Source organism: Solea solea, chromosome 8 (genome assembly GCF_958295425.1).
Source record: "Solea solea chromosome 8, fSolSol10.1, whole genome shotgun sequence".
Taxonomy (NCBI): domain Eukaryota; kingdom Metazoa; phylum Chordata; class Actinopteri; order Pleuronectiformes; family Soleidae; genus Solea; species Solea solea.
This window is the reverse complement of record NC_081141.1, coordinates 15,668,251-15,683,042: the sequence shown is the minus strand read 5'-3', so window position 1 is coordinate 15,683,042 and position 14,792 is coordinate 15,668,251.

The window sequence follows — 14,792 nt, the reverse complement described above, 5'->3', positions numbered from 1 at the left end:
TTTGTATCCTTAGTTTTACAGGAGGTCATGAAACCAAATCTTCTCACTTCCAGTGAATCACTGTTGACTAACTCTGACCCGAGCAGCCCTGAAACCAAATCCCAGTCTCCGGTTTCATGTGAGAACATCCTTGGTATTATTTGTCAAGAAATGTGGCTTTGGCAGGTAGTTTGACACTCCAGCCTTTGATCTCGAGGTGAGTCATACGTTACAGGCGTTGGTACAAGTCAGACCAAACGTGGAGATCAGATAACCAGGATGCGGTGCGGCTAATGAGGCCTGTCGCTGCCTCCACAATGCCGCATTGTGCAGTCTCCATTCAGGCACCCGTGTGTTGTTGTACTGCTCACAGATCAAGATTCAGATATTCACCACGAAATCTTTTCCAGCATGACAGGAGCACAGTCATATCCAGTGTTTGTTAGTGTGAATGGTATTAGTGCGCTGTTAGTCAGAGTGTGGCTTGATGACCTCAAAGGTTGGTATTTAAGTAGGTGAAGACTGTGCCTTTGTATGAACACTCATGCACATTTACAATACGCTGACAGCAATATGAAGTCACACTAAGGACAGGGCAAATACTAGACTATGTTTAACATGTGCAAATAATCCACTAAATCTGTGGCAATCCCAGTGTAATATAATGTCAAACTACAACTAATGTAATTGAATTCTTTTATTCAGCCAGTGCACAGATCTCATGTCAAAATGGTCTCTGGGATGGTAATATAGAGCTTAATTAAATTATTTTTAAAGTATTTCAACAAAAAAAACATCACAAAACACATCCTGCAGATAAAATTTGCCAGCACCTTAAATATTTACATTTAATTAAAATAGAGACTAATTGCACATAACTTATAGTGTGGGAATGATGTAAGCAGTCCTTGCCACAGTCACTGCAAATTCCAGGAAAGAAATCAAGAGAGTCAGCTGTGGCATTGCAATGGATTTGTGGTTTCACACACTAATACCGTAATGCATCTTGTAATCTACAAGTAAATATGAATTGCTCTTTGATTAGCAGTCAGTCCCGGAGGAAATACAGAGTGCTGCAAATCTTTCCAGCGTAAATCGTCTCAGAAGCTGACATTACGAGTCGTCGATCCAAGAGCTCAGTGGCTCTTTTCCCTGCCAGCGACAGGTTCATCAGGCAGACTGCCAGGCTGTCAGCAACCTCAACAATAAACCAGCCATCGAAACCATCACCACGTTCATGCTGCCATCCAGCCTCTGAGCCCCACCTGCCCTGTCCACAGCTCTAATCCACCCTGCACGGCCACAGCCTGGCAGTGCTCATTTCAAGACCCTCGCATTCTGTGGTCACAACAAGCTTAGCCTTGTGTTAATCCTCCGCTCCTTCCCGTCCAGCTATCACTATCCCCCCCCTCCCTCACTGTTGCTCTTAATGGCACACATCCTGGCTTTTTCTGTATTTTTAAATGACACACATACACAAAGAGGAAAGTGACACAAAGGCTGGAGGAAAGAGGCAAATAGAAGGGATAAATATCTGCCAAATGAAAAGCAACGCCTGCATATATTTAAATAAAGATAGAGTAGACAGCACGACAGACAGCAATAAATGTTCAGACACACACACACAGATGTGTGCATCTATTCAGGACACTACATTGTTTTCCACAAATTTGAACAGCCTAAACAAAGTGTTATCCCTAATCTCATCTTAATCGTGACCAATTAATGCCTAACCTAACCTTAACTTAACTTAACCACCCATTCAAATCTTAGCCCTAAACTTAACCAGTTCCTCAGAAATTAGGTTCTGCCTCATTAGGACCAGTTTCCATGAGGACTACTGGTCCTGACAAGGTTAGTGTTTATGCTAGAAAAGGTCCTAAAGAGGTAACAAATACAAGTGCACGCACACACACACACACACACTAAAATAATGTGTCCCCTGTGAATTATTGGGTTTTTTTTTATGAGTCACTAATGGGGGTCAATAGGCCCCTTATTGACCATTCTCCATGTTGGCTGGTTTATCGTTATTATCATTAAACAACTACATGTGATCATAGTGGAGTCTGTGTGTCTGTGTTGTTAAGTTAGTGCGTTGTGCTGCATCAGAAACGACTGAGGACACTGAGACTATTTCCTCTGTAATATTTGTACGAACGCTGTGGTCTGAGAAACCCGGGGAGACTTTGCAAACAACCATTAAACATTTAAACTTAGTAGATCCTTTGTGAGATCATTCCAGTGTTTTAGTCGATTCAAATTTCATTGCCAGTTTGTTTAGGAGTTTGAAGACAGGCCTTCAAATAATGTAATCTTTGATCTTACATTGATGGAAAATATGTGTTTACGTACTGTACTGAGTGCAAACATGGATTTCCTGCTGTAGGCTGCATGATCCTCACTGTCCAATCATCACTCAGTAACTGGAGCACAGGAGGTTTCTTTCTCTCCAGCATTCCTTTAATGAGTTTGGAGGGTGGCGGCTTTTTAAAGCCCTAACAAACAAAACAAAAAATACACGGGTAAAACTTACAACTCTAGCGAGTTACAACTCCACTGAACACCGAACATAAGGCCATGAAGCACAACACTGACTAATTCATGTGAACATTATGAATGTATTTCGATAAACCCTTGTTTATTAACACTGTGGATCCTTTAAGAGTCCCAGACTGGAGCTCTGCTCTTCTTTCAAGTGTTAAAGGTTTAGTACGTAGGATTTTTTTTTTTGTCATTTATAGCCAATAATTCCATACTAACTGTTCAGCATAATAATCAAGTTATCTAAGCGAGATAACTAAACTTTTGCACCTCTTCTAGGCTCTCATTTGCACAATCTGTCCAGCGATGGTTATCTTTACAAAGATCACAGACAGATTCATTCGACTGTTTTCTTACAACTGCAATCAGGTCTCTGTGGTGGAAAGGTCGCGACCCCAACACTGGAAACAGTTGTTTCCTAGGGTATTGTGTAAAAGTCTTTGGTCACCATTAGGTTTGTTGATTTAGCAAAGCTATAATGACCATTGTCTGTGAAGGTTCATCCAGGTCATAGTCATCTTCACCTGAAGAACTTTTGTTAAATATTATCATTATATACAACAGTGTTTTCCAATCCTGGGCCCCGGGGACAGCTGCCCTGCATGTTTTAAGGCCCTGGTGTACATGACGTCAATTGCGTCATCAACGCGCAATGCACAGGCTGCACACGTGTGCACGTGGACAGCGCATGCGCACCCGATGGTGAAGCGGAACACTACAGGACCCTGACGCGCAGGTATACCAGGGTCGGCAATGTACTGCGCGGAAGTATACCAGGGCCTTTAGATGTTGCCCTGCCCCAACACACCTGATTGACCAGGATTGAGAAATACAATAGCAAACCATTGTTGTGTTCTTGAGTTTTTAAGTCAACTGACATTACACATTACAGCACTTAAGCGTGTTGGGTGAGAGAAGAAAAGTCCAGTTGCCTACAACTAACTACAGAAGATATAGTGATAATTCAGTATAATTATTTCTATTCCCAGGTTTAAATAGGTTTTTCACCAGTCGGAATGCGTTAAATAAGCATTCACACCTAGATCAAATGAGGGAGATTTGCACATCGACCTCACTCTCTCGACCAGCCCCGTATGTCACCAGTGATAAGACATAGTCAAGACGGCTGGAGGTGGTCCTAGTTGCAGTGGATGATAGATTTGAAGGGTGAAGGGTTCCACATGCCACAACTCAGACAAGCTGAGTGATGGAAAAAGCCAAAGGCACACCTGGCTGGTCAGACAAGTGAAGTGGGAAAGTAAGACCGAGTTAAACACGCTCATTTCTTCTTCATCGACCTTATTTTTCATCCATTTTCAAAAGCATAGCCTTTAATATTTTGTGTTTGCAGTGATCCTTACTTTTTTAAAACATTGGATAGTTTTACAGTTTTCTTTTTTCATTAATTGGATCATTTAAATGCTTGATTTAAAGAGATACTAAAGTAACAGATGCAATATAGTAACCACAGGGTAGAAGCCTGGGAGTACGTTCTGAGGTAAAGAGCCTATGGGGAACATGGACTTATGACCTCTGTGTCTAAATGTTTTGAAGTCTTGGCTTTTTTTCAGTGTGTTTATCTCTTTGTCTGAATACCTGTGAGGTTTTTCCTCTCAGTGTGTGTGTGTGTGTGTGTGTGTGTGTGTGTGTGCATATGCAGCAGTTTTCTCTATAAATGTCTCTAATCCTGAACTCTGAGGAAAAACAATCTTCTAAAGGAGATGCGGGGCTTATTGCTTCTCTATTGTAAACCAGTCCCAGCAGTCTGCTTTTCACAGTAAATTAGAACATAACAAAAACTGTGGATTAGTTTTTACTAGAGTTCCCATATCTGCGCTTTTGTTAAATATTATAATGGTATACAATATCAAAACTTTGTTGTGTTCTTGATGCTTAATACTGAATAGAATTTCAGCTGACATTAAGCATGACAGCACTGCAGATCTCTGTGGTTTACTGGCCAGCAACAATCTTTCATGCTGTACCTTCCATCTTGTGCACTGAACAATATCTGCTCTACTTCATATTAAGCTGATTAGGCATTAGGCACTAATCTGGACGTAGGCCAAAATTAGAGCAGAGCAGACATTACCGCCTTGTCGAATACATAAAAGCACACCAGAGACTTTTTAGCCTTGTAGGAAACACATTAGCACATCTCCAGCACTTCTGCTGCACTAAATGTACCTTAGAGTCATGATGCCTGGCCGCCAGCAAAGACATATGTGAAACCAAAAGAGATTATAATAGCACAAGATTTTAACTATGACATTTTTCAAAATGTAGTTATTACTACGCCCCCTTTAAACAAAATAGTGCACAACCCTCAGATTATGTTAATGTACCTTCACAAGTCAAAAAACAATATCCACAGTATTCAACGTTTGTCATTTCTAGTTTCCCATTAGCAACAAACGTGCATTTCTCCATGAACTTTAACCAGGAATCCACTTACGGTTCCTTGAAAGGATCACATGATATGATGACTCACTGAGAAAGTGGGATCGGTAGCACGTCAAACAGTATCGTGCTGATAGCAGCCTATTCTTGCATGATTTCCAGCATAAAGTAGTGAAGCATGCACCATTCAGCTCAAACCTCTCAGAATCCCAGAGGAATCCAGCCGAAGATTCTCAGGGAGGATTCACAACCTGAGCAAGTGTTACTGTCTCTCACTCTAAGAACAAAAAAAAAAAGAAAAAGGCCTTGGGCTGCGAAGAAACACCAAGAGGAGTATACTTCTGAGACGTCTGATGGAAAAGTGAGCAGGGAAGAAGAGCCAAGCCTTTCTCTGCTGTTACAGGCGCAGCACTGCACTAACATACGCCGGCAAACAAGTGAGGAAGAAATTGGCAGTGGGAATAAGGGCAATGTGGTGCACATTTGGAGCACAAAGGCTCAAGGGGGCATTGTGCATGTATCCATGAGAGAGGATCAAAATGAAGTCCATGGGTGACGTTGGAGGGGAGATCAGGGGCTTGGGATGAAAGTCTGCTCTTCATCCACCAGTCATATGCTCTCACACACACACACACACACACACATTCAGCGAGTCTAAAATTATCTTCACAGAACAGTGCACTGGCTTCCTTTCATTTGCACAGCCTACACAAAGCTTAGCCCTAAACTTAACCAGCTCCTCAATAATATGGGTCTCCCTCATTAGGACAAAGGTTTTGGTGTCCATGAAGACTACCGGTCCTGACAAAGTCAGTGTTTACGCCAGAGCATGTCCTAAAGAGGTACACACACAAACACACGCACACACCATTAGCTCTAACTGGCTGATATTGCCAGGAGTCCGGGGATAATCCTGTGAAACTGTGTTTGTGTGGAGAATGTAAACTTTCATCAGCCAGGGGAAAACACTCCTTCAAACGCTGTGAGAAGATGTCAATCAAACTTCTACCATATTCATGTGTGACTTGGTTTCTTAACGCTTTCAGTGTCTTTGATGGGCGGATCTATGGATATAAAAAACGACACAGTTTCACCCAATTATCTTTTTCTTCCAGGGTAACGTTCTCTTTAAACATGTCTGCTATTCTCCCACAAGTTCAGACCTATACGATTAGCCCAATCAGAAAGTCGTCCATATGATATGAAAAACAGTAAGTGGTGAGTTGCGTCTGAAAAGGAATGTTTTGCTGGATTCAATCATGCATGAAGCAAGAGAACCAACATCTCCAGTGTGAGTAGCCACATGAAGATTCTGGCCAGATTAATTTCCTGTTAATTCATACGTTAAACCTGTCTGAAGGTGTACATACAGTGTCTTTTCCCTGAAGTGCTTGTGGGACAGGTGTCCAGTGTCTGAAACATGCTCTCACCACACCTGCGGCTGCGTTCAACAATTTTTGCATGTTTGCTGAAACCTACAATCCCACATTCACACCCACTTCCTGTGTGTGCACAGGTAAGAAAGTAAGGACTTTTTAAGCCAATATACTATAGATGCCTTTATTGGTCTAAATTTGGTCCAAAATGATCAATTTTACCCGGTTGTACTTTCAAAAGTGGGCCATTAAAACGTCTACTAATTCTTTTGTGTACACATATGGTTCTTTTGAGCTCAGTGGCAGATTTAATCAGAATGAATCGCTCCCTGAGCTCATACTCTTAAATAAAATGGTAATAAAATAATATTTACGATTTAAAATGAGCAGCTTTGATTTTAATTGATTCTTTTTCTAGAGACAGTTTTTACTTGATTGTATTTTCCTAAAATTATTTCTTATCATCTTATTTCAAATGTTATGTGGGTGCCTCGTGATGCATTGATGGAGGACGTTCACTGATATCTGAACTCTTTGTGTGTCTTTATTATTGGAGTTTTCAGGTTATGTGTCAGTGCAGTCTCTAGTGTTCCTGTACTCATCCTACGTGTGAGAAAAGGAGGTTAAAAAAAAAATAAAATAAATCCTGTTGAAAGTCTCACCTCCCTCTCGCCCTCTTAGGCCAGTGTGACAAGGACAGGAGTGAAAACATGCTTGTGTGAAAGCTTCCACATACTTGTTAATTTGCTGCCGGGGGTTCGTCTATGAATGATAAATGAAGGAATCGACTTTGTCATATTGTTTTGTTTTCTGTGACAGATTAGTCCACAACAAAGCTCGGTGGTCCCTGCTCGGTGGTTTATTTCAGCTCCGTCGTTTCATGTTACACTCCATTTCACATTTCATTGTGTTGTTTTTCATGGCAAGCCTTTGTCCTGCTCTTTTCTTCCCTGGGTGGGTCAAAGGTCACAAAATAATCTTTGGATCGGCAGATGCTATTAGCGTGGCAAATCAATGAACAATGCAGATTCAAAGAGATTCGCGAGTGTATTCTTTTGAGCGTTTAGCAAATTTCAGTCATTCAGAAGACGGAAGAGTAAAAAACCAATGAGTTACAAAATTTAAAGCTGTCGCTTTTAACCGGGGATGGAAGGATACCACTTTTTTGTGTCCGATATCACAAACTTGAGTATCTTCCGATACCGATATTAGTCCGATACAGCCTTTTATGAACTATGAAGCTGTTCACAACACATTTGTGCTGAGACATAATTCTCCAACTGTGTAACAAACATTCTTCTCCCAAAAAGAAGAAATAAACAGCCCAAACATGACTCAGCTAAAACGCTTTTGCTGATTTGTATTTCCATTTTTACAGTCTGTGCATAGTGAGGCATGTGATATATAGGATTTTGGATTGTATCAGATTTCAAATTTTTATGTCCAATCCAGTGATTCTGACTGATACAGCTTCCCATCCCTATAGTTCAGGGGTGGGCAATTGTTTTCCACAAGGGGCCACATGAGAAACAAAAAATATCGTTGAGGGCTGAGCCAAATTTGAATTCATTTTAATTACATTAAAATGAATTCAACATTTTAATTAAATTAATTAAACACACACACAGAGCACCTGCACGCTTACACACACTAATGCTGCAATCACACCGGATGAGTTTACATACGAGTGACGGTGCTTCGCTGGTTAGATAATGAACAGGGAGGGAGATCATGATAACTCCTGAACTTAAACCGAGACACTTGTAGAAGAAAAGTACCACGGACCTCGTTCTTAACGTCGTCTTCTCTATAGGCTGCCTCTGACTCCTTTGCACGCTCGTCATCAGATAAGTTCTTATATTTCTCTTCGTGTTTGGTCACGTAGTAGTGATTCAGATAGTAATCCTTAAACACAGCAACTTGTGTACCACAAACTAAGTACACGGCGTTACCTTTGACGCCAGTAAAGAAATATTTAGCAGTCAGTGTCTTGTTGAAAATGCACCGTTCGGAAAATGCACCATTCGGAATTAACTTTTCTTTTTTTAACGTGAGTCGACATTTTTAGGGGGCCAGGGGTAACTGGCTAGCGTCACCTGTCACTATGCAGACAGACGCAGCCGTAAAATGCCCAGGTCTGCTATAGTTGAAACGTTTAATATAAACAGATGTCTGTACTGCACCGAGTGACACATTTAACGTCATGACTGAGCAAGGGCAAGACGGAGGAGGCAGACCGTGAGGTGGCTTCATACTGTTAGACTATGGCTGAAAACACCAAACAAAAAGTATCAGAGGTGGATTCTACTGTTAAAAATAGACCTGCATGTTCAGCGTCTACGTGCCTCCATGTGTTAATCTGCCCGCGTCTGCAGCTGCAGTAAAAGACAGATAAACAATACATAACGTGCTGAAGTAATAGTGCGGTAGAAAGTTGAAATTTGAGACAGCTCTGTTTCTGACACTCTCATTTTGTGTGAGTGTGGGACTGAGGAAGGATGAGGGAGGAAAACTAGGTTAAATCAGACCCGCAGTTTTGTGGTAATTACTCAGAGGTTCCACACTGGAGCTGAAAGTTAAAGTTGGACTGATAAATTGGTTTTCTTTTCCATTTCCCGGGTTATTTTGAGTATCGGTAAAGGAAACCATGGAGCTACAACTGCATTTGATTTTTATTTGCATTCAAGGATTTACTAATTAGCTCATAGCACAACAATCACGGCTAAGGCTGTGGTGAGAATGCTGATCATTTTGCTGCTATTAACTAAAGCAATGCATAAATTCCAGTGGTTATCATAAAAAAACAACAACATATTTAACCTAACTGTAAATAAATGATGTCTGATAGCAGCTCAGAGATTGCTTGGGCTTATCAAACACAAATGTAATGGGTTAAATGTAACTGTGTCTCTATTTCAGCAGCCATTGCCTGAGAACACGTTTGACCAGGGAAAATAAATGAATGCAGCTAGATCAGATCATATCAAATGTTTACAAGATTAAAAAGAGAGAGAAAGAGTCTGCTTTGCCACATTAGTTGGGATCAAATGTAAAAGTGAAAGATTTCGGTCTCAATAATCTCAACAAGCCTTTCACTTGTCTGTTCGAGTTGCAGCTTGAAAATGTCGGCCTTGACACAGACATGGATCGTGAGCATGTTATTGTTTGTTTGCCAAGCCTAATGAAAAACAAGGCCAAGCATCTTTTATTAACACTATCTTTCAATGAGCATCGGTTTTGTGTAAAAAATACAAAAGTGTCCTCAGTCATAGATAGATTTCACAACAACCAACAGCAGCTTTGTTTGGTGCCAGATTCACTGCGGAACACTGAAGGCAGAAGATGGTTTGTGGTCAAAGATTATTGAGATGTTGTTATAAAGAGGGTTTTGACAGCAGGCAGATGGTGTGGCTGGTGGAGATAATGCAGAGGGAAAACTTTCACCAGGAAAACACACAACGGAATCTAATAGAAAGAGATTAGTGGCCATCCGAGCTTGTTACAACACACTGAAACAGAACTATCTGGCAACCGGTGGCAGGAGAGACCAACATCTTATGCAGTTCAGTGATGAAGTGATTGAGTGCAGGTGTGGAGATCCACCAGGGGGCAGGATTGAGGAGACACGCCCACATGACACAGACACTAATGCACTTTGTAACCAATTGTGAAAGTTTTATAGAATATAGACAGAATATAATACTAAATACATTTGCTAGTAATATTTTTACTGCATTATTAAATGTATTACATTCAACATTAAATTGCATATTTCTAAGCATGTTAGGTGTTATAATTACAGTTGTCCACATTATGATTTACTTCATTTTAGATGAATTATCTGTTTTTGATGTTCATTTAGCGTCATAAATATATGGTTAGTGTGAAGTATGCGTCATTCCATATTTAAAACAAACATTTTACTTTGAAATTCTGTGAAATATCATCATGGAGTCTAAAACATGCAGGGCAGTGTTCCCACGAGGATCAGGGTTGGGAAATCCAGTCCAGACGCAGGGCCGCGCACTTTAATCACACACGTTTTGGGCATTTGGGATCTCACATAAAGTCACGTGATTTAACGCTAATTCACAGAATGTAGACGGACACGGAGGCGGACAGACGGCGTTCATCGCTGTCGTGTGTGCGATGTTTTGTGCTGAGAAACGCAAAAAAAACTGAGCAGACGGAATCAACAAGTCACGGTTCTCTACAAAAGTAGACACCATCCTTTTCCTGGTCAACTCGCTCTCATTCTGTCAGTCGTAAACATCCAACATGTTCAATACTTAAGATTTGAGACTCCGATGCCTACGATGATTTTAAAATAGCTGTCTGTTAATCCCTCACAGTACAGGATCATTTGGCCAGATAATCTGTTCAAATCAGCCTAAAATCGGAAGACATCCACGGTTGTCAGAAGGATCAGTTTCCCAGCTGGTTAAAACAGCAGTATGAGTGAAAATAAACCTTACAGAACTTGGGAAGAAAAGATGCTTGTGCAACTTTTATTAGTTCTGACACAGTCGGCTAGAGTCAGCCTCAGACCAAGGCTTTTCTGAAACATGTCCACAAGATCACACTCACTTTATTGTAAGGAGAAGGTGTTTGGCTTTTATTTTGCTCCAAGAAACTCGAGGTTAGCAGAAGCAAAAAATTGAGTGAACCTGCATGAATATGATGACAAAGACGGTTGATACACAAAGGATTATATATGATATACTTTCAATTCAATTCAATTTTATTTATACAGCCCAACACTACAAACACAATTTGCCTCGAAGGACTCAACAGTCTGTTCAGCAGGAAGTGACCGTCTCTGTCCTTAGACCCTCACATCGAGTGAGGAAAAACTCAGACGTGCAGTAGGTGTCACATGTACAGAAAAAAGTTCAGCAGACAAGACATCGTATTTACAAAGAGAGGAAAGAGAAGAATATAAATATATATATATGTATATACATATGTATGTATGTATGTGTTTTACTACTCCCTCATACTTAGAAATTAAATCTAAATATTTACGATGAACACAAGCAGCTTTTGTTTCTGCCTGCTTCACATCAAAGAATGAACTCATGACTCAAATAACCAAAGTTACCTATTTGAGCCAAATAATGTATATTAATTTATACCTTTAACAATTTAGAATTACCCTTAAAGAGCTAATGAACACCAGGAGTATTTCCCTGTATTAAAAAAAAAGTTAATTTAAAGCTTTAAGGCCATCTGGGTTTTTTAATGTTTTGTTAATAGATTTTAGGCGTTTTCATACTTTAGCTACAGCTATACTGTGGATGAAATTGTACTTTTACATAAGAGGAGTCTGAAGATTGCTTTCCCACTGTGAAATGGACTCTGTGTCTTTGAGTGGATTAAGAGAAATGTTACTTGTTCACAGTACAATGTGTGTGTAGAACATTTCATATGTTATACTGTGTCATATTTATTACGTGTGTGCGTGTGTGCGTGTGTGCGATTGTGTGTGTTTGCCACAGTGTCTGAGCTGCTGTCTCCTCGGTGTCTGTTCTCGTATCAGCTGGGTGGAATAGCTGTTCAATCACTCAGCTCACAGCTGTGACTTACTGCCTGTTGGCCGGTCAAGGTCGTGTCTCTCTCTCTCTCTCACACACACACACACACACGCACACGCACGCACGCACGCACGCACGCACGCACACACACATACTGCATATACAATATGTGTTATAACTGCTTATGAGGGATTTCTGATGTGGCAAAGATAACCCCACATCTCGCAGCTCCTTCCCTTCATTCAATTAAGAAATTAAATTATTCAAATTTGGCTTGAAGGGACACACCACTGAGCTGTCCTGCTGGCATGCTGAGATATGCTCCATAATATTATGAGATCATGGGGTTTAAATGTAGTTAATGTGCCACTTCTTCCCCCCAAACTTGCTGTCGTTCTCCTCCACGTTTTTGAACACGGTGTAAAAATAGCTGTGGAAAAGTTGAAACAAGCACGCTGCACACTTTTTGATCGGTTCTGACAGTGGTGTAAAGTATTAATATTACCATTTTACGCTAACTTATACTTCCACTGACACTGTTTCAGAGGACACTGAATACTGAAGATTTGACATTAACAAGAATGAGTGAGTCTGGGGCACATTTCAGATAGATTTGTTGTTTTAACATGCGATAGTATGCATATATAATTATTTCTCAATGTCTTTGTTTGACTACAACCAGAAAATACAGAAAATGTGTACATGTACACGCTAAAATGTCAAGTATTTAGTGTGGCCGCAACTCTCTGAAACCTGAAGTGAAACCCTAATTAATGGTATTGATAAAACCGGTGTTATAAAGCCATTTATAAACCATTTCATAAAAATGGTATTCATCATCTCACCAAATATAAAGACACTTTTTAAACTTTTATCTAAGTAAATGTTGAGGATGCACAACTGAAGATCAAGCAGTCTCAATTGCATAGACCCATGGTTCTCAAACTGTGGTGTGCAAGCTTCCTCAGGTGGCATTTGGTATAAAAAGTTGGAGATATAGACTCATTCTTATTCCCTTAGTGGCATGAAACAGTTTGAAGATGCCCCTGAGCTGAACAAATTGATTCCTTGTCATTATATCTGTCCAATTAATTGACTTCTTTGCAGCTGAGGCTTTGTGAAGAGGTTGGCTGATTGCTGCAGCCTCTGTCAGATCAATCACAGTCTGCTGCAGAGCAGACAGAGCAAAGGTAAAAGCCAAAACCAGAGGAGGAGCAGCCATCTGGAGAGAGACTTTCTTCTAGTGGGACACCAAAGGTCCACAAACAATTATCGAAAATAAACCCCAATATGTTCCAGGGTAGTTTGGAGCGAGAGTATCAGAGACTCCAGCATCATATTTTCAAGTGTAGCCAATTTAAAGATGTGTACTGTTGTTATCATTTTGTATTAACATTCATATCACGGCCCATATTTTGATCTTTATTTTTTTATATATATTATCTATACAAGGGGATAAAAGAGAAATAGATGAAACAACCACCTAATCGGCCCACATGACTGATTCACTACTTAAACTTTATGTCATTTGGTTTGATAATACTTTCACAGGTTTCTTGCAAAGACGTCGTGCTCACCTTTGTCACTTATTTTCCTCTGTGAACACCCGTTGTTTTGCTAGAATCTCCGTTGTGAGAGTTTAACGCATAATAATGCATACTCCAAAAATATAACAAAGCACTGTTTTCCACCACATGGTTCAGCTCTGTCACAGCCTGTGTGGAAGTTCCACACACACACACACACACACACACACACACACACACGCACACACACACACCAGACCTGCTGTTGCTGCCGTGACACTATGCTTCTATATTTAATTTGAAGCACACAACTGTTGATAACAAATGCACGGATTAGTGACAGCCATGTTCACTTGACGTGTGATGAGGGGAAGGTAGAGGCCATATGGTCTGACTGGGCGGGGCTGATTCAGCACACATTCTGTATTTAACCCTTTAACACCGAGCGGATCGCAGACGACACATTTGAGCAAACACATTTTGCTTGAATGCAATTCCACAACGGTTTGTGCTATCGGAAAAATTCCAACGTTTTCTGAAAGCTGAGAAGTTGCACGACTAAAAACTATATGAAAACTAATATGTGGATATTATGGTACTTTCATGCGAAGCCGGCGAATCAGCGTATTTGTCACCAGAGAGGAAAAGAGTTGTAAAAACGCCTCTACGTAGTTTAAATTTTTTGGCATGTTTTTGGACATTGAGACAAAGACTCAAATTTTGTTGTTTTATATTGTTCAAATTTAAAATTGAACACAAATTTAACAATCTGGTGGTTTTTTTTTTAAATAAAACTTTCAGTTTTTCTTCATTTTAATTTGTTAATACACTCTAACTGTAAATAACTGCCAGATATTGAAATTTTTATATATATATATATATATACATATATATACATACATACATATATATATACATATACATATATACATATGTTCACACAAATAGTTATTACACATATATATGCAGCACCATGAACATTCATGGAGCGAGAAAACACATTCACAACCTTTTTTTCCTGCCCTTCACCCTCTCACTGTATCTGTATTCATTGTTTCTACCTCACCTTCCCCCCACCAGTGTTGCATCATCCCACATCCCTTCTTCTCTCCACGCCCTTCTTCCACCCTGCTTTTTAAGTCCATCCATCGCTCTCCTCCTCCTTCTTCCTCCTGCGTATCCGCTCAGCCACTGGCCTGTCACTTAAACCACAACTGTGGGACACAGCTTGAAGATATCAGGAACCTATGCATACATATACATAAGTGCAAGCGCACGCACACACACACACACACACATGCACACACACACACACACGCACACACGCACACACACACATTTGTCCCCTGCTGCCTCTCGACTATAATCAGTGGGGTCTCAGCTGCTGTTCTGGCCATCTTCTCTCTGAGGGCTGCAGAGATCAGTCAGTCCTC